Source organism: Pleurodeles waltl, chromosome 2_1 (assembly GCF_031143425.1).
Source record: "Pleurodeles waltl isolate 20211129_DDA chromosome 2_1, aPleWal1.hap1.20221129, whole genome shotgun sequence".
NCBI lineage: Eukaryota > Metazoa > Chordata > Amphibia > Caudata > Salamandridae > Pleurodeles > Pleurodeles waltl.
In genome coordinates, this window is record NC_090438.1 from 209,768,523 (window position 1) to 209,789,347 (window position 20,825).

The window sequence follows — 20,825 nt, forward strand, 5'->3', positions numbered from 1 at the left end:
TAAGCAGCGTTTCTTACTACCTTTACAACCATACCAAACATGCCTACGCTACCCCTCATAAATCAGACAATACCCCTTAGACAAAAGGCAGGGCATTTCCAATGCAATCCTGTGAGAAGGCAGCACTCACAGCAGTGAGAAACCAAATAGGCTGTTTGTCACTGTCAAGACAGGCCCGCTACCCGGCATATGTCCTGCCTTCTACATACATAGCACCCTTCCCATAATGCTAGCTAGGGCCTACCTTAGGGGTGACTTACATTTAGTAAAAGGGAAGTTCTGGGTCTGTCAAGTAAATTTAGATGCCAGGTCCCTGTGGCAGCAAACTGCGCACACAGGCCCTGCGCTAGCAAGCCTCACACAGGCTTGAAAGGCTACTTCAGTGGGTGGCGCAAGCAGCGTTGCAGGCCCACTAGTAGCATTTAATTTACAGGCCCTCAGTATAGGGATACCACTGTACAAGGGACTTACAGGTAAATTAAATATACCAATAAGGTACAAGCCAATCATACCAACTTTAGAAGGGAGAGTAACATCACTTTAGCACTGATCAGCAGCGATAAAGTGCTCAGAGTCCTAGAGCCAACAGCGAGAGGTCAGAAAAATCGGAGGAAGAAGGCAAAAACTCAGGGGATGAACTTGTCAAAAGGGCCACGTCCAACACAACCCCCCACCAGCCTAAAGCCATGGGAGACCAGCCAATAACCTGATGGGCGTCTGTGGTTGGGGTAATAGAACATGGACCCTGGCCCGCAACTGCAGGGGCACGCTCCAGTTCTATGCCACTCTGATCCCAGTTGAGTCTCTTTGTCAGTGCTTCCCAGGCAACGTAGACTAACCCACTGGGGCACCCTAGCTGCCAATGGCCAGAACCAGACCCTAGGCCATCTAGGATCCTCTGGTCTATGAAACAACAATGAGTGGGGGGCGGTAGCCCCAGGTGCATAGCAACCTGTCTCCACTCCACTTCCAATCAGTTCAGGGAGTCTACCCTGCCACTGATCCACTAACCTAGGGTCTGCACTGATACGTTCCACAGGGGCTAGAGGGGAGGCTCTCCTCCTCCTACCCCTCCTTCTAGGATCCCGCCCTCCTATTCTAGGAGGGGTATCACCAGAATCCATAACTGTCAGGGCGCTGGGTACAGCTGTACTGCACAGTTCTCCCACCAGCCTAGGATCACAACCCGGCAACTGGCCCTCCAACCCAGGGTCACCACCCATGGATTGCACCGGGGTCCGGGACAAGTTTCCTCCACCCTGAACCCCACTCCTAGAGTGCCGCACCTCCCCACTGCGGGAAGTGCCTCCAGAAGTCACGCACGGGGATGAGCACACTAACAGCCCCCCCCCAACCAGGTCAAAGTTTACTCCCTGAACCTGTCTATCCAGTTCAGAGTCTACACCCTCAGACTGGACCATTGCCTGGTGAACCAGGACTTCCTGGGGAGCACACCTACCACCGCAAGGTCAGAGCTTACCTGCTGAACCTGGCCATCCAACCCAGTCACCACCATGCAGCTGAACCACTGCCTGGTGCACCAGGACTTCCTTGGGAGCACACCTACTCCCCATCAAGTCAGAGTTACCCCCTGAACTTGATCATCCAATCCAGAGTCACCACCCTGAGGTTGAACCATTGCCTGGTGCACCAGGACTTTCTGGGGGGCACACCTACCACCCACAAGGAACACACCTTCCCCAAGAGCCACACAAGAGTCTGGCTTGCACAGGTCTCCTGACCTCTGCCCATCTGGCATAGTATGGATCCCCCCCAACCCAGAAATGGTCATTCCTGAGGGCTCTGACCTCAGAGATGAACCCTGGTTCTCCACTGGGGCCTGCAGCCCCCGCTCAAACCTATGCCTGGATTTCCACCTCCTCCACTCTGGAGTGAGACTTCTAAACACCAAGACTGGTGGAATGCTATCACCAGCCACCCGCCCAAGTCCCCCTGGCAAAATTCGATTTCTCTGAGCAGCTGGCTCAACGGTGCAGGCTAATCTCCCCTCCTGGTGTCCACGCATGGAACCAACCAGGCTATGAGACTGGGTCTCAGACATCCTGGGACACAGCCCACCCCAACTCCCTCTCATCTGAGTCAAGACATGGGAACCCGAACCTATCCCATTGCACTGGGACCTACCTGGGACACAAGCCTCTCCCACCACACCTGGTTGGGAAACACCTAAACCACTCTCTTTAGGAACCTCCCCTAATGCTACACCAGACCCTCTGGCACTCAACCAGAAGTCTGCCTCCTTTGTATCTCCCTGAGGTCAGGGAGCTCACACACTGACAAGTGTTGGCATAACCCTGAAAAACAACAACGAAGCAGGTGCTCTCTGACAATCAGATTGAATAGCCCTTCAAAATTGTTTACTGTGCTACCCTTCACTCATCCATCTAGTGCAATGCAGCAATCCTCCACAAACACTCTGCCAAGACTGGTGGGACAGTTTCTTACAGCCCTTGAACCTCTTTATGTATTCCTCAGGGTAAAAACCATACTTCTCAATCAGTGCGTTCTGCATAGTGGAGTACCCCTCCTGATGACTTCCTTCCAGAGCCAGTAAGGCATCCCTCCCCTGCTCAGGAATATAGCTCCCTAAGCCAGTCCCCCAATCCTTCTCAGGGATCCAGCGCTCTACCAGAGCCCTCTCATATTCCTTTAACCACTGACGTATGTCACCTCCCTCTTGGAACCTAGGTACCAGATATGTGGGTATGCGAGGAACATCTTTGCTACAGCATTCTACATTGCTGCCACCAGTGGACTCCACTTGGAGCGCTGGAGAGTCCAGAATGTGCAGACTGCGCTCAACAGCGAGGCTCTCTCTGACAAAGGCCCTCTCTGCCTCTGTCATCCTCCCCTGCACTAAGGTCTTTTCCACCTCAGCCCCTCTCTCCTCCACAGCCAGATGCGCTATCTGTAACTTCAGGTCCCTCTCTTCTTGCCTAGCTCTTAGCTCATCAGGCATCAATGAATGAGAGGTAGCCCTGCTTCTTACACTCAACCCAGCAAGGGACTCCCTATCACTGGGGGCTTCCCTGTCAACTGGTGTCCCCGTCTGATCATTCTCACCCTCCTGTTCAGTTTCTCCACCGCTCTCTAGCGATGAGGTCTGGGAGCCCACCAATTGGGAATCCTCACTGCGCTCAGGATCCTCTGGGTACCCCCTAAGAACACTCTTCCCCTGGGCATATGTCACAAACCTTTCAGTGAAATTCAGAGATCTCCTGAGGACTCCGTTCACTGGCAGTCCTCTCTCTCTACAGAACCCCTTTAATTCCTCCTTCGTGTAAAATGCAGGTCCTCTAGGTTAAAGGTTGGCCCCATTTTGAAAAGGTACAGTAGACACAAGTGTAACAACCCAAATACCAAAGCGTGAGAACTGAAAACAAGAAAAAATGACCAATGAGAGAAAGTTAGGAGAAGCAAAACATGATGGTCTAAAATACAGTTTTTGTGGTGCAATAATGAGTCACAATGGTATTATGAAAGTGCAAGTCCTATCCTCACCGCTGACAACCAATGTTAGAAATGGGGTTTCTGGTTGGCTAGGGTATTGTATTGTATTGTAATAGAATTTATATAGCGCTTACTACCCCTGATGAGGCATCGGAGCGCTTTTCGGCGAGTGGCACGCTACTACGGAACCCAAGGGGAATTAGTGGTGGATTGGTATAGGGAAATATGAGTACAGTTTTAGTATTATTATGAGTTAATTTGAACCGACGATATGTGCTTTTGTTAGTTGGATTGACTAGAGTAATGGAGGGATAGAGGAGTGAAGAATCCAGAAGTGTTAATTGGGAGTTTATAGTAATAGGAAGAAGCTTCAGATGAGTAAAGGAGAGATGGAGGAGGGAAGAGTCTGTGGAAAGGGTTAGGGAGATCATAGTAGCAGGAGAGGTTTTGGATGAGTCAAAGGTGAGATAAATGGAGGAGAATTTAGTTCGGTTGTTTGGGAGATCATGGTAGTGAACTGAAGTTTGAGTGAGCTAGATGTGGAAGAGGAGGAAGGAGCTTAGGCACGGTTATTTTGGAGATGAAAGTAGTAGAATGTGTTTGGGATGAGTCAGAGTGTCGATGGAGGATAGATTGATAGAGACATGACATATGGTGATAAGTAGACAAAGTAAGGCATACAAGAGAGTATATTTATATTATTTTTATTTATTTATAATTATATATATATACATATATAATCATTGATCATTGGTTTTATTTTTCTTTAATTTATTTATTCATTGTTCATATTTTTTATTTAATTTACTTATTTATGATTTGGATTTTATTTATAGATTTTATTTTATTTCTTTTTATTTAATTTGTCTGTAGTACAGTAGGACTAGAGTAATAAATAAATAGATATGTAAATACATATTAAGGGAATATATGTTCAAGGAATATAATAATGGGTATACAAATATGAGAAGAAAAATAGTATTGTATAAAACAGACTTTCAAGATTTGTAATATTTGAAGTTAATTAATGAGTGTACTTTTCTAACATTTATTTCTTTCCTCAATTTTTGAATAGTGAAATGCTTAGGATGATAAAACATTTGATCAGTGTGATATAAAAACGAGATCGGGGTTTCATAATTTATTGTTATGACATAGTAGCAATAAATTTTTCCTAAAGAACTATACATATATAGAAAATAGACACAATCAGATTAAAAATATTTATCAACACAGGCATATGCAGTCCATTGCTGTTTGAATATGGTGGTTATGAAGGAAAGAGCTAACTCTTGAGTCGTCTTCTGAAGACAAGATAGTTATCCGTGGATCTTATATTTGGGGGCAATGAATTCCATTGTTTGGTTGCTTGAACGGAGAAGGATGTACGGCCTATAGTATTTTTCTTGTATGGTGCTGTTCTAAGGCGGGGTGCCAATCTTGAACTGAGGTTTCTTTGTTGAATGTATTTGGTTATTTTGTTTCTGATAAAAAGCGGTCCTGTTCCATGTATAGCTTTGTGGGTGATACAAAGCAGCTTGAAAGTGGATCTTCTGGCAATGGGTAACCAGTCTAGTGCTTTCAAGACAGGGGAGATTTGGGCTTGTGGCTTTACATGTAATAGTAGCCTGGCAGCAGAGTTCTGAATACGTTGTAGTTTTTTCATAATAGCTAGAGATGATCCATGATAGAGGCCATTGACCTAATCCAGTTTGGATAGTCCAAGAGAGATAGCAGCCTGCACCTTGTGTGAAAATCTGAGGTGGGGGAAGATGCATCACAGTGTCTTCGAGGTGATGAAGCTAGTTTGTGCTAAGTTGTCCACTTGGGCATTCATAGTTAACTTGGAGCCCAAGGTAATTCCAAAGTTTTTAAGTTCCTCGGATAATTGAGGAAGTGGTCCGAGATCGTCAGGCCAGGCGCACACTGGGTCATAACTTTTCCAGTCACCAGATATGAGTATTTCTGTTTTGGAGGCATTTAGGGCCACATATACAAAGATCAGGTTTTGCGACTCTCAAACTGCGAGTCTTAGCGACTCGCAATTTGCGAGTGGCAAAACCGGATGTACAACAGTGTACTTTACACTGTTTGCGATTCCCAATAGGGTCGCAAATTACCTACCTCATGAATATTCATGAGGTAGGTCGCAATTTGCGACCCCATTGGGAATGGCCACCCTCACAGGGAAGGTGGCCTGCTGGAGACAGCAGACCACCATGTCTGTGCTTTTAAATAAAGCAGCTTTTTAAAAAAAAAATGCAGCCCATTTTCCTTAAATGAAATCAAGATGCATATTAAAAACAAAATTTAAAAGTTTTCTTTTCATTTTTTCAGAGCAGGCAGTGGTCTGTGGGACCACTGCCTGCTCTGAAAAAATACTATTGCTACCATTCACAAAGGGGAAGGGGTCCTCCTGTCTGCGAATGGGTTAGCACCAGTTTGAAACTGGTGCTAACTGCGATTGTTTTGTGACCGCATTCACAGTCACAAAACAATCCTACAGCGCACTGTGACTCGCGATTCGGTAAATAGATTAATGAATCACAAAATAGGCTCTGTACATAGCAAAATGTTTTTTTCCTGTTGCAAACGGCCCGATTCTGCGAATCGGGCCGTTTGCGACAGGAAAAATGGTACGTACATGTGCCCCTTAGTTTGAGATGGCTTCAAGTCATCCACTGATCAACGGCTCTGAGGCAACTGAAGATTTGTGAGGTTTCAATATCTTTGGGGAATTCCAATTTAAGTAGTATTTGTGTGTCATCTGCATAGTTGTAGCATGTGAGTTGAAAATCATTGTTCAGTTCTGGTAATGATATCATGTAGATGTTGAAAAGCAAAGGTGAGATGATTGATCGTTGGGGTACCCCTGCTTTTGTGAGGTATGGTTTGGATGAGAAGGGGGGAGAATAGATAATATTAGTTCTGTTTTGAAGGAAGGATGAAATCCAATTGAGAGCAGTCCCTTCTATGCCGGCTTTGTGGAGTCTTTGAATTAGGATGTCATTGTCAACCGTATTGAAGGCAGCCGAGAAGTCCAAAAGAAGTAGTACAGCAACTCCATTGCAGTCGACTGTGTTTTTAAGATCATCCCAGATTGCTATGAGTGAAGATTCAGTGCCTCTTCCTGGGTGGAATCCAGTTTGGTAGTCTGAACGTATGGAATTGTCCTCAATGAAATGTGACATCTGGACGAATGCTGTCTTTCTATCAGTTTGCCCAGGAAAGGCCCATTTGTGATTGGTCTGTAAATGTTGTGGACCTGCAGGTCTATGCTTGTTTTCTTTAATAATGGACATAGGTATGCCTTTTTCAGGTCTTCAGAAAAGGTTCCTGTAGTTAAAGAGTTGTTGATGATTCTTTTTACGGGTGTGGCAGCAGAAGTAGATGAAAGAATGTTCTTGAAGATGTGTGATTAACAAGGGTCAGAAGGGCAGCCAGAAGGCCTGCTTGCTTTGACCAAATTCATAAATTCATCTTGTGATATTTGTTTGAAGGAGTGTAGAGGCTGGGTTAGTTTATTCTTAGAGGGGATTTTAGGAAAGGGGTTGGTGCTGATGGTTTTCTTCTGGTTTAAATAGGAGTCCATTGTTTCTGCCTTAGTTGTGTAAGGAGTTGCCAGTTTGTTTGTGAAATCTTGAGTAGGTGGAATTACTTCCTTCCATGCATTTAGGTTTTCGAAATTCATTGAGAATTTTATAAAATTCTTTGGTTGTAGATTTATCATTTTTAATTCTGTCTGACTGGTACCTTTTTTTAAAGTTTTTTTTGATTGATGATTTGCATATTCTTTTAAGTTTGTGTAGCTGCAGTTTGTCTTGAATATTGTTTATTTTGAGCCAGGTCCGCTGCAACCTTCTGATTTGTTGCTTTATCTTTTTAAGTTCTGTGTTTCTCCAAGGTGTTGTTTTTCTTTTGTCCTGTTTAGTTTTTCTGAGTGGTATTAGTATATCAAAAGCTTCCGGTAGCCACTCATAAAGTTTTGGAACATAATTAATAGTATCTAGATCTGTGTTGGCTGTTAGTTGTGTTTCTAAGTCATCAAAATTGAGTTTGCTCCATGGTCGATAGGTGCATGTATATAAGTAGCTGTGGGGTGTGTTGATTTGTGGTGTTTTATGTTGAAAAGTTATCAAATGGTGGTCTGACCATGTGATTGGCGTGATGCTATGGATGGTAACTATTTCAGGTTTAGCAAAATTGATATCTAGGATGTGTCCAGCGATGTGTGTGGGATTGTGTACAATCTTTTGTAGGTTCAATGCGTCTAGGCCAGTGGTAATAGCTTTTGGATGGGACATATTGGGTTTGTTAAACCAAATATTTAGGTCCCCAAGAATGAATAGGTTTGAGTATAATGTATCAAGGTTTCAGACTGTATCTAGAAAAGCATCTGGGAATGTTGAGTTGTTAGGTGGAGGTCTGTAAAGGAGGAGAAAGTTACTGGAGGAAGTTGGAGTAGGGTGGCATCTAGTGAGGAGAGCCTCACAACCCTCCTCGCCAGATGCTGTCTGTTTGACTAAGATTTTTGCTTGTTTGAGTATAATAGCTAGTCCACCTCCTCTCTTGCCTATACGGTTTTGTGTAATAGTTTGATAGCCCGGAGAAACAGCTTCATGCAACACTGGGGCCATACAATCCCCCAACCATGATTCTGTTATGAATAGTAAGTCGAGTTGTGTGTCCGTGAGCAGGTTGTAGATGTGGTGCTTGTTTTTTGAGAGTGATCGAGCATTTATGAGCTGGCAGTTTAGAAAAAGTGTGTTAGTGGCGGTGTTGTTTTATTTAGGAGAAGGGTGAGCAGTATATTTTGAGCTTGTAGTAGGTGTGTTGTTAGTTGTGATAACTGTGTGAGGGTCACAATAGTCCTGTTTTTCAATATAATGTGGCTCTTCCAGCAAGTTTAGGAGGCATTTTGTTGAGTCTGTGTGTGTCGGTGGTGGACTTGGTGGCTGAGAGAGACATAGAGAGTGTACTTTTTTTTGTAGGGTAGCCTTATTATGTAATAGACAAGTGAATGTGACGTTGTTAAAAGTGGCATGTTGTTTATTTTGTTTGCGTCTGTTTAGTGTGGAAGGAGTATAGGTTAGTGGTGGTGGAGGAGCATGTGGATCATAATGTAAGGCTCTAAATTGTGCAATGGATGAGAGGTGGGTGAATGAATGTTGCTGTGTTGGGGTGGTTGTGGTAGATGTTTGTGAGGAGTGAGAATGTACCGGTAAAGGTTGGTCAGGATTTTTATTCTTCGTGTAGTCATGAGGGTGGGAGTGGGTGTGATGGAAAGTATAATGAAGGCTTGTGTTATTTTGATGTGCTGATGTGTGTGGTCTGTATTGTTTTTGTGTAATAGTGGGAGGGGACATTGATGTAGTGGTTTTCGGTGAAGGATTTGTAAGTGAGTTAGTGCTGGTGAGTGGTATTAGAATATTACAGGGGGTGTTGATGTGTTTTGGAGATGAGTGTAAACACTAGCCAGTACTTCAGGAATGTGCTCGATATAAAGGCTATTGGGGATGGGTACCCACCACTTCATTCAGTGTTTCATCATGTTGTAATATACCAGAATGGCTACGAAGGATACCCCTCAGACTCTGCCTGATTGATATAGCTTGTAATAAATTGAATGGGTCATTTTCTTGAAAGCGTTGTGTTCCTTCCTTCAGAGTTTGTTCTTTATATTAGGGTCCGCCCTGGTGATATCAATCAATCAATCAATCAAAGAGATTTGTAAAGCGCGCTACTCACCTGTGAGGATCTCAAGGCGCTGGGGGGACGGGGAGGGGGAAAGGGCTGGGAGGATCACTGTTCAAACAGCCAGGTCTTGAGGCTCTTCCTGAAAAGAAGTAGGTTTTGGGTCTTGAGGAGGTGGGTTGGGAGGGAGTTCCAGGCTTTGGGTGCAAGGTAGGAGAAGGATCTTCCCCCGGTGGTGGTGTGTTTGATGCGGGGGACAGAGGTGAGAGAGAGGTCGGCTGAGCGGGGGTGGCGTGTGGGAGTGGAAGGTGACTCTTTCGTTGAGGTAGGCAGGGCCTGTGTTGTGGAGTGATTTGTGTGCGAAGACAAGGATCTTAAAGATGATCCATTTGTCTATGGGGAGCCAGTGGAGGGATTTGAGGTGTGGTGAAATGTGTTCGTGTCGAGGGAGGTCGAGGATGAGTCGTGCTGCTGAGTTCTGTATGCGCTGTAGCTTGCGCTTGAGTTTTAGTGTGATGCCAGCGTAGAGGGCGTTTCCGTAATCAAGTCTGCTGCTGATGAGTGCGTGAGTGGCAGTCTTTCTGGTCTCTGTGGGGATCCACTTGAATGTTTTTATCAGTATGCGGAGTGTGTTGAAGCATGAGGAGGTGAGAGCGTTGATTTGTTGGGTCATCGAGAGAGAGGAGTCTAGGATGATGCTGAGGTTGCGTGCGTGGTTGGCGGGGGTGGGTGCGGGCCTAGCGTGGTGGGCCACCACAAGGGGTCCCAAGTGTTTTTGTGTGGGCCAAAGAGGATTATTTCGGTTTTGCTTGAGTTGAGTTTCAGGTGGTTGGCTGTCATCCATGTGGCAGTGTCGAGGAGTGCGTTGTGTAGGTTGGATTTGGCAGTGTTGGGGTTGCGGGTGAGGGAGAGGATGAGTTGAGTGTCATCGGCGTATGAGAGGATGGTGATTCCGTGGGGTTTGATGATGTTGGCTAGTGGGATCATGTATATGTTAAATAGTGTGGGGCTGAGGGAGGAGCCTTGGGGGACTCCGCAGGTGATTTTGGTGGCGGGCGATTGGAAGGGGGGGAGTCTGACTTTTTGGGTTCTGTTGGTGAGGAAGGAGGTGAGCCAGTCCAGGGCTTTGTGTCTTATTCCTGCGTCGTGAAGGCGTGTGCTGAGTGTGTGGTGGCAGACAGTGTCAAAGGCTGCAGAGAGATCTAGGAGTATGAGTGCTACGGTTTCGCCCATGTCGACTCTGGATCTGATTTCGTCGGTGCATGCTAAAAGAGCGGTTTCTGTGCTGTGGTTCTTGCGGAACCCAGATTGGGAAGGGTTGAGTGTGTTGTTTGTCTCGAGGAAGTGGGATAGGCGGGAGTTGACTATTTTTTCCGTAACCTTGGCTGGGAAAGGGAGGAGGGAGATGGGGCGGTAGTTGGAGAGGTCGTCTGGGTTGGCTTTGGTTTTTTTTAAGAGGGCGGTGACTTCTGCGTGTTTCCAAAGGTCTGTGAAGGTGGCGGTTTTGAAGGAGCTGTTGATTGTGGCTCGGAGTATGGGGGCGATGGCGGGGCTGGCTCTGTTGTATATACGGTGGGAGCATGGGTCGGAGGGGGAGCCAGAGTGAATGGAGTTCATAGTGGTTTCAGTTTCTTCGTCGGTGGTGGGGGCCCAGGTGGTAAGTAGGTTGTGGGGTGTGTGTGGTGGGTTTGTGTGTGGGAGGTGAGTGGTGTGAGAGGGGGTCATGTGTGGTGCGAAGCTGTTATGTATGTCTAGTATTTTGCGGTGGAAGTGATCTGAGAGGGAGTCGCAGAGGGTTTGTGTGTGCGTGGGGTCTAGGTTGCTGGCCTTGGGTTTGGAGAGCTCTTTGATGATGGTAAAGAGATCCTTGCTGCTATGTGAGTTGTTGTCAATGCGTTCCTTGTAGTGTGCTCTTTTGGCGGTGCGTATGAGTTGGTGGTGGATGCGTGTGGTGGTTTTGAAGGTGGTGAAGTTAGTGGTGGTGGGTTCTTGTCTCCAGATTTTCTCTGCTTTGCTGCATTTGCGTTTTGATTCGTGGAGTTCAGTGGTGAATCATGGTGCGTTCTTGAATTTGTGGGTGGTGATGTTTTTTCTGAGGGGGGCGAGGTTGTCGGCACAGGAGGTGATCCATTCGTTGAGGCTGTGAGCGGCGGTGTTGGGGTTGGTTATGTTGGGGGGGGAGGTTTGCGTCAGTTGGTAGATTAGGTGCTCCATAGGGATCTTGTCCCACATGCGGTAGGGGGTGGTGTGATGGTGGTGGTGTTTGGGAGGTTTGTTGTAGGAGAAGTGGACGCATTGGTGATCCGTCCATTGGAGTTTGGTAGTGTGGGTGTAGGTGACGTGTTGGCTAGATGTGAAAATTGCGTCGAGTGTGTGTCCAGCTGAGTGGGTGGGGGCTGTGACCAGTTGTTTTAGTCCAAAGGTTTGAAAGGTTGTCTAGGAGGGAAGAGGAGTTGTGATCGTGAGGGTTTTCTAGGTGGAAGTTGTAGTCTGTGGAGGTGAGAGCGTGTGTGCTATTGTGTGATATTGTTAATTGTTTACGATGTTTGTTGAAGTGTCATTTTGGATTATGCTCTTTGTCTAACTTTTCCTATGATCTCATTGTGGGTAGTGTTACATGCTCCTTTAGAGTTGCAGTTATGTTTTGATTTATAATGACTGTCATTTTATTGCTATATAACCTGTTACAGCAGACATAGGGGGTCAGTTTCCCGCTGGGCTGGCCGGCGACCACCAGAAGGCCGCCCGCCCAGCGGGAAACCCCCTTCCACGGGGATGCCGGCTCCGAATGGAGCCGGCGGAGTGGAAAGGGTGCGACGGGTGCAGTTGCACCCGTCCCGATTTTCAGTGTCTGCTATGCAGACACTGAAAATCTTTGTGGGGCCCTGTTAGGGGGCCCCTGCAGTGCCCATGCCATTGGCATGGGCACTGCAGGGGCCCCCAGGGGCCCCACGACACCCTTTCCCGCCAGCCAGGTTCTGGCAGTCAAAACCGCCAGAACCAGGCTGGCGGGAAGGGGGTCGGAATCCCCATGGCGAGGAGGATTCTTCAGGCCAAGGGAAAACCGTCGGGAAACCGCCGGTTTCCCTTTTCTGACCGCGGCTTTACCGCCGCGGTCAGAATTGGCCTGGATGCACCGCCAGCCTGTTGGCGGTGCATCCGCGGTCCCCGGCCCTGGCGGTCTATGACCGCCAGGGTCGGAATAACCCCCATAGTGAATGAGCTCATGTTGTACTGATGGTGGGATGTAAACAAAATTGCCATCACATGCATTGGATAACTTTATCTTCTTACTATAATTAGTGAACACTGATAATACTAAGTAGACTACTATAGTTTTGATGCATACTTAGGAATTTCGTATTATGAAAGGGAAACAACAGTGTAGTACCATACATAGGCGGTCATTCCGACCCTGGCGGTCAAAGACCGCCAGGGCCGGGGACCGCGGATGCACCGCCAACAGGCTGGCGGTGCATCCAGGCCAATTCTGACCGCGGCGGTAAAGCCGCGGTCAGAAAAGGGAAACCGGCGGCTTCCCGCCGTTTTTCCCCTGGCCTGAAGAATCCTCCATGGCGGCGCTGCAGGCAGCGCCGCCATGGGGATTCCGACCCCCTTCCCGCCAGCCTGGTTCTGGCGGTTTTGACTGCCAGAACCTGGCTGGCGGGAACGGGTGTCGTGGGGCCCCTGGGGGCCCCTGCAGTGCCCATGCCAATGGCATGGGCACTGCATGGGCCCCCTAACAGGGCCCCACAAAGATTTTCAGTGTTTGCATAGCAGACACTGAAAATCGCGACGGGTGCAACTGCACCCGTTGCACCCTTTCCACTCCGCCGGCTCCATTCTGAGCCGGTATCCCCGTGGAAGGGGGTTTCCCGCTGGGCGGGCGGGCGGCCTTCTGGCGGTCGCCCGCCAGCCCAGGGGGAAACTCAGAATGACCGCCGTGGTCTTTTGACCGCGGTACGGTCTTCTGCCGGTTCTCGCTTGGCGGGCGGCGGGAGTCTGCTGTCATGCAACACAAAATGTTTCCCTAGTTTTCCCAATTCAATGCCACCCGGACACAAATATCCCTGAATGTAATTTATATTTCTAATGTGATCTAAATTCAAAGAAAAGGAAATTGTTTACTGTACAATGTATTATATCATGCTTTCCCCGCATTGTGTAAGCAAAGTTTAAAACAGAATGCACACTGTTTAGGGGGTAAGGAACTAAGCAATAGCATGTTATAAATCACCGTAATACTAAATCATGTATTTTGAGTTTTTTGGCACTAATTCAAAATAAAACGAGTGTTACGATTCCAATAGAAATACTCGTATTAGGTCCTGAGGCAAGTCAATACCTAAATATGGGATGCACTGACCAAATATTCTGTACTGTCTCAACAAATGAAAAGAAAGGCATGGCGACATAAATAATGAAGACATCTGTATTTTGTGGGAAAAGGTGGAGTGATCTCTTCGGTAGATGATTACTGCTTACGTTATCATTAAATTGGATACATTTACAGCTGCCTTGTGTTAACTGATTCATGCCCACTAATTCTGACACCAAAAAGTGTAGAAAAGTTTCATTTAAACAAGTGCTAAATGCACCCTGTGCGTAAGCACCGCAATTATGAGCTAGTCCTTGATTTACAATGTCTAGAGTTAAAATCATTTTCGTCCGACCAAATCTGCTGAAATATATAATGGGCAACAAGTGCCGGGTAATTTAGGGGATATGCAGATTTTAGCGCCGCTGAACGTAAATCCGAACGTTATTCCCCATTTTGATGGGGAAAAGTTGTGACCGGAGATTTACATTGACTGCGGTAAATTCCGATGGCCTTGGCATCCGCATTTATCCGAACTGATAATAAGGTAATCCCGCTCATGCCGCTGGTAATGAGGGCGTGTAGATATAAATCATGCGTTTGATTTTTCAACAAAATGTACGTTTCTGTGCATTTAAATTGGAAATCCACATTGTGCATTGCAGATTGTCAGGAACGGACAACGACATGAGGCACCAACTGGCTAAGAGTACAAGGGGAAAAGGTGTGTGCCGCTTTCTACAGTACTGTCCGCTGTCGAGCAAATATTCCTCTCAAATAATGTTATGGAAATTAACACTTACATTGTGGATTCTTGTAGCTGGGGATTAAAGCCCCATGTGCATGTCACAAACTTCGTTTGGGACCGTGTTTTATAGCTTCAAAATGTACTCATTACACATTTCTTATGTTTTCTTCAGAACTTCAACTATGTGCTGTAATTGTGCAGACCATACAGCCACGAGGATGCCAAGCAAGCCTAGCTCCCAGCATGAAACTGCATTTCCTATTTCATATTTTATCTGTCGTGTTTGTGTACATAGCTATGTGATGCCATCGGCCAGTCACATATTCATTTGGGGGAGAGGCGCGAGGCGCTTAAACAGGTGTGCAGCCTTGACTCATAGATATCTAGAGCCTAACATGACATTGAGCGATGAAACTGTATTGCTGCTATAAAAATTAAGTCTCCTGCATACATTAAAAATCCTGAAATTAAACAGTGAAATTGCACAGCTTCCTGGGAGGAATCTGCAGCCTAATACAGAGCACCGTGCTATCAACTCATGATTTGGTCTGTATTCACTGCTCCTTTACTAAGCATCTGCGCACATTTGACCTTATATTAATATGTTAAAGTTCACATGTGCAGCACTGTACAGTATATGTTGTTTTTAGTATTGGGGTAATCTAAGAAAACCAAAGTATTAGAGTTCTTAGTGTATTCCAAAGATTGTTTAATCCTCAAGAAAGATGTTAGGGTAGAAAGATAATTAACTCAAGCTTTTAAAGACTTTGTGAAAACCCATTAATTGAGATAGAGGGAGAGAGAGATGTAATTCATTCTCCTTGATTCTGATCCTTCTAGGTTAGAGAGCTCAGAGTGAATGCAATAATGCTCATGATTTTATAATGTGTAGTTCCTTTGCCACGTCCTTTCCTAATTGAATCTGTAATACGTTAAATGTTCTATTTGTTTCCAGTTGATTATGGTAGACTCGGATTATACACCTCCTGCTGAGGTTCTCCAGAGTCTCCATTCTGCACCCCCCCCCCCCCCCCCACTCATGCTGTCCTAATTATGGCAGAGGCATTGCCCTTAATCTTCATTGTAATTATGTTTAAATGGATTACTTAGCAGTTATTTCGGGAGTAAAGTAAGCATGTCCTCGATGATCACCCCGTGCACAATGTAAATGAGGAAAAAAGATGATTCGGGTGCAGTTGGCGCTTTAGTTCGAATGTTCGTTCAAGCAGGAATATCATAGGGATATGTAAATGAAAGCACATTTTATACCTTTGGACAAAGGAAACAACATGCATTGATCTCTTAGAAAGTTGGCTCTGGAGACCAGGCAATTTTGCAACAATATTTACACTGATCGACTAGTTCGTGTCATTTGAAGTCTGAGCAAATATCATCCTTGCACGAATCTACAGTGCAGTGGCACTTTACATTAGTTGGTCTCTGCAAATGTCGTTATAAAACCCCTTAGCCACCAGTGCAAAATTACTCAGTTGCAGCGTAATTCAACAAGCATTGGCAAAACCAATAATTCGTGCCTATGCCAGAGCTATTGGCTTTGCCAATGTCTTTTAGCCATGTTATTCACCAGCATGGCTACTGTTCAGCAAGGCTGAAAGTTAGTGGCATAGAGGAGAGTGTCGTGGAGTGTCGTAGAGTGAAATGACAAAGAGTGGAGTAGAGTGTTGTAGGGTTGAGTGTCAGAGAATGTCATGCATTGGAGAGGCATACTGTGGAGTGGTGTAGAGTGGCATACACTGGAGTGGCAGAGAGTAGAGTGGACTGGTGTAAAGTGCATCGCTGTAGTGTTGCAGAGTATAGTGGCATAGAGTGCAGTAGCATTGAGTGCAGTGGCATTGAATTCAGCTGCATAAAATGCAGTGTTGTAGAATGCAGTGGCATAGATTAGAGTGGTGGACAATACAGTGGGTTGGGGCAGAGTGGGGTAGGGCAGAATGGAATGGTGTAGAGTTGAGTGGCACAGATTAGAGTGGCACAGAGTAGAGAGACTCAGTGTAGAGTGCAGTGGCATAGAGGTGAGTCAATTGGCATAGAGTGCAGAGTAGAGTCGAGTGGCATAGAGTGCAGTGGCATAGAGTGGAGTAGCACAGAGCAGAATGGCGAGGAGTTCAGTGACAGAGTACAGTGTTGCAATGTAGAGTGTCGGAGTGCAGTGGTGTAGAGTGGGGTAGTGAGCAATGACATAGAATACAGTGATGCAGAGTAGAGTACAGTGGCTTAGAGTGCAGTGGTGTAGAAGGCATTGGCATTGAGTGCAGTGGTTAAGAGTAGGGTGGCATGGAGTGCAGTGGCATAGAGTGGAGTATTGCAGAGTGGAATAGAGTGCTGTAGAGTAGATTGTTTCCGAGTAGAATGAAGAGGCACAGAGGAGTGGTGCAGGGTAGCGTGCAGTTGTGTAGAGTGGCATAGAGTGTAATGGCATAGAGTAAAGTGGTGCAGAGTGCGGTGGCATAGAGTGCAGTGGTGCAGTGTAGATTAGAGTGGCATACAGTGAATTGGCGTCACGTGCAGGGGCATAGAGTTGAGTGTTACAGAGTAAAGAGCATTGGAGTACAGTATATTAGATGGAATGCAGTGGCATAGAGGACAGTGTTGCAGAGTAGTGTATGGGAGTACAGTGACATAGAGTGGAGTTGTGCAGAGGAGATTACTGTGGCCTACACTGAAGTGGTGTGGAGTGCAGTGGTGTAGAGTAGAGTGGCGAAGAGTGCATTGGCATACAGTAGATAGGTACAGGTTAGATTAGACAGGCATAGCGTGAAGTGCCATAGAGTGCAGTGGCATAGAGTGGAGTGGTGCAGAGTGCAGTGGCGTGGAGTGGTGTAAAGTGGAGTGGTGCAGAGTAGAGTGCAGTGGTGTGGAGTGGTGCAGAGTAGAGTGGAGTTGTATACAGTGGAGTATTCATGGTGTGGTAGCACACTGCAATAACAGACGACACATTTTCAATTGAAATGACCATTACATTTGCACAGACATACAGTTTTACGAATAAAAATATAAAGGGCACAGATGAAAATGTGTGGAAATCACATCATCTAGTTTAATGATTCGATCTGATAATATTAAAGTATTTGTTTCCAACATACTTCAGAAATAAGAAAAAATTTGCTTCATTTGTGTATTTATAATTCTTATATACTCTGAAATACACAGTTCATTTAAATGTTGTCGCTTGCTAGAATTTCTTTTTCCTACCCCCAGTATCGAGCAAGATTGTCACATAAATCCTCTCACTTTGAAGTCAGAGAAAGAAAAGTAAACAAGCGCCCTTGGAAGACAGCGCATGCCATTTGACCTTGGTCTTTGATTGCACAGCAAAAGTGGCGCGATAGGAACAAGATTTAAAGCCCTGTTTCTGAAAGTGAGTTTGTGGAAGAATTCAGAAACCATGGTTTAGGCAAAGGGAGAGACAAACTGAACCTGGAGAGCATAAAATAAATAATCCAGCAAATGGAATGCCAGAAAGTATGAGTTACAAAACACAAAGCCAATGGTAATCAACAAGCAGATCAAATTCCTAGGGCAACTTTCTGAAAGTCCCCAAAATGTCTTTAGCATGACATACAGCTGCGTTGTCTGGTAAGCTGCAATTAAAAAAGGGATGTTACATTTCTTACCAACAATGCGCTTTCAGAGAATTAATTACATATTAGTGGGATTTCCAGACAGATTGTGAACTTCTTCAGTCACAATGTAATCCGTGCCAAAGAGTGTGAGCACTTAAGCCTCAATTTAAAACCAACATTAGCTAAACCAAAGGTTTGGCCTTTGCATTAGCTGCAATAGTTATTTATTCCATAAAAATAAAAAGCAAAATGAGAACACAGGCTGGCACCTATATGCTGCAATTATTTGCTTGCAATAATTGTTTTAAAATTTAAAAAAATTGTAACTGATGTGACATCTATTAGTGTTTTTTCTTTAAAATGTCAGTTGAAGCTTATCATTTTACTAATATTTTTGTGATGTGACAAAAAGAAATCACCACTCAATGAAGTGGTCAAATTGCAGGCAGCTACCATTTTACATTGCCACTTAAACAATTTTTAGCAGGAACTTAGAAAAGGAGGTGAGATTTAAATCATGAATGGGGCACCTGAAGTACAGCTAAAATAAATAGCACACTTTAACCCCTTCTGTGCCCAGGACGTAATGGTTACGTCCTGAGGCACAGTGCTGCTGTGCCCAGGACGTAACCATTACGTCCTGTGCACAGAGCCCAGAGGGAGCGCTAGCGCTCCCTCTGTGGGGTTCCCCCCACCCCCCCAAGTCAGGGATGGAAGGGGAAGCCCTTCCCCTCCCACCACCGACCCCCCCAACCCCCCCTGTGACGTCAGCGCGCGAGCGTGCGCTGATTAGTCACAGGGTCTCCCCCATCGTGCTGGAAGCAGAGCTTCCAGCGCGATTGAAAGAGAAATGCTTTTGCATTTCTCTTTCAACCCCATGGGGGAGGCCCCGAGAGGCTTCAAAGGGAAGGAAATGTATTTCCTTCCTTTTGAAGTCTCTCACAGGTTTCAAAAGCCGGATTGCTAGACACCAGGGTTTTTTTTTTTTTCAATGAAATTGGCAAAAGGGAGCGACCCCTTTGGCAAGGGTCGCTCCCAGGGGGGGGCATTTTTTTAGGAAGGCCTTTTCTGCCCCCCCTGGGGGCAGAAACCTCTAGGCACCAGGGACCTTTTTTTTTTTTTTTGATGTTTTCTTTTTTTTTAGGTGGGGAGCGACCCCCAAGGGGGGCAGAAACCACTAGGCACCAGGGATCTTTTTTTTGCGCCGTCACGCAAGGGGAGCGACCTTGTTTGTTTTTTTGTTTTACAGATGGGGAGCGACCCCTTGGACAAGGGTCGCTCCCCTGGACGGGCAAAATGTATTTCGGCCATTTCTGCCCACTTTGGGGGCAGATCGGCCGATTTTAGGTCAATCTGCCCCCAAGGAGGGCAGAAACCACTAGGCACCAGGGATCTTTTTTTTGCGCCGTCACGCAAGGGGAGCGACCTTGTAGGCAAGGGTCGCTCCCCGGGGGGTGGGGGGTTCAAAATTATTTTAGGCCATCTCTGCCCCCCCTGGGGGCAGATCGGCCTATTGGTATTAGGCCGATCTACCCCCAGGGGGGGCAGAAACCTCTAGGCGCCAGGGCAATTTTTTTTTTTGTGTTTTTTTTTTTGTTTGTTTGTTTTTTTAGAGATGGGGAGCGACCCATCAGACAAGGGTCGCTCCCCTGGGGAGATTTTATGTCAATCTGCCCCCAAGGGGGCAGAAACCACTAGGCACCGGGGATTTGTTTTTTGGTGCCAATGTCACGCAGGGGGAGCGACCCCGTAGGCAAGGGTCGCTCCGAGGGGGGGGGGTGGGGGTTAAATTTATTTTAGGCCATTTCTGCCCCCCCTAGGGGCAGATCGGCCTAATATTAGGCCGATCTGCCCCCAGGGGGGGCAGAAACCTCTAGGCGCCAGGGCAATTTATTTGTTGTTTTTTGTTTTGTTTTTTGTTTGTTTGTTTTTTTAGAGATGGGGAGCGACCCATCAGACAAGGGTCGCTCCCCTGGGGGGCAAACTGTATTTAGAGCATTTCTGCCCCCCTTGGGGGCAGATTGGTCGATTTTATGTCAATCTGCCCCCAAGGCGGCAGAAACCACTAGGCACCGGGGATTTGTTTTTTGGTGCCAATGTCACGCAGGGGGAGCGACCCCGTAGGCAAGGGTCGCTCCGAGGGGGGGGTGGGGGTTAAATTTATTTTAGGCCATTTCTGCCCCCCCTAGGGGCAGATCGGCCTATTATTAGGCCGATCTGCCCCCAGGGGGGGCAGAAACCTCTAGGCGCCAGGGCAATTTTTTTTTTTTTTTTGTGTTTTTTTTTTTGTTTGTTTGTTTTTTTAGAGATGGGGAGCGACCCATCAGACAAGGGTCGCTCCCCTGGGGGGCAAACTGTGTTTAGACCATTTCTGCCCCCCTTGGGGGCAGATTGGTCAATTTTAGGTCAATCTGCCCCCAAGGGGGCAGAAACCACTAGGCACCGGGGATTTGTTGTTTAGCGCCAATGTCACGCAGGGGGAGCGACCCCGTAGGCAAGGGTCGCTCCTGGGCAAGGGGGGTTTGGGGGGGTGGGGGGTCAAATTTATTTTAGGGCATTTCCCCCCCCCTGGGGCCGGCTGAGCTAGAGGTCAAAATCCACAGGTAGGCACTTTGCAAAAAACACCTCTGTTTTCTGTGAAAAAATATGTTGTGTCCACGTTGTGTTTTGGGCCATTTCCTTTCGTGGGCGCTAGGCCTACCCACACAAGTGAGGTACCATTTTTATGGAGAGACTTAGGGGAACGCTGGGTGGAAGGAAATTTGTGGCTCCTCTCAGATTCCAGAACTTTCTGTCACCGAAATGAGAGGAAAAAGTGTTTTTGGGCCAAATTTTGATGTTTGCAAAGGATTCTGGGTAACAGAACCTGGTCAGAGCCCCGCAAATCACCCCATCTTGGATTCCCCTAGGTCTCTAGTTTTCAAAAATGCGCTGGTTTGCTAGGTTTCCCCAGGTGCCGGCTGAGCTAGAGGCCAAAATCCACAGGTAAGCACTGTTTTCTATGAAAAAA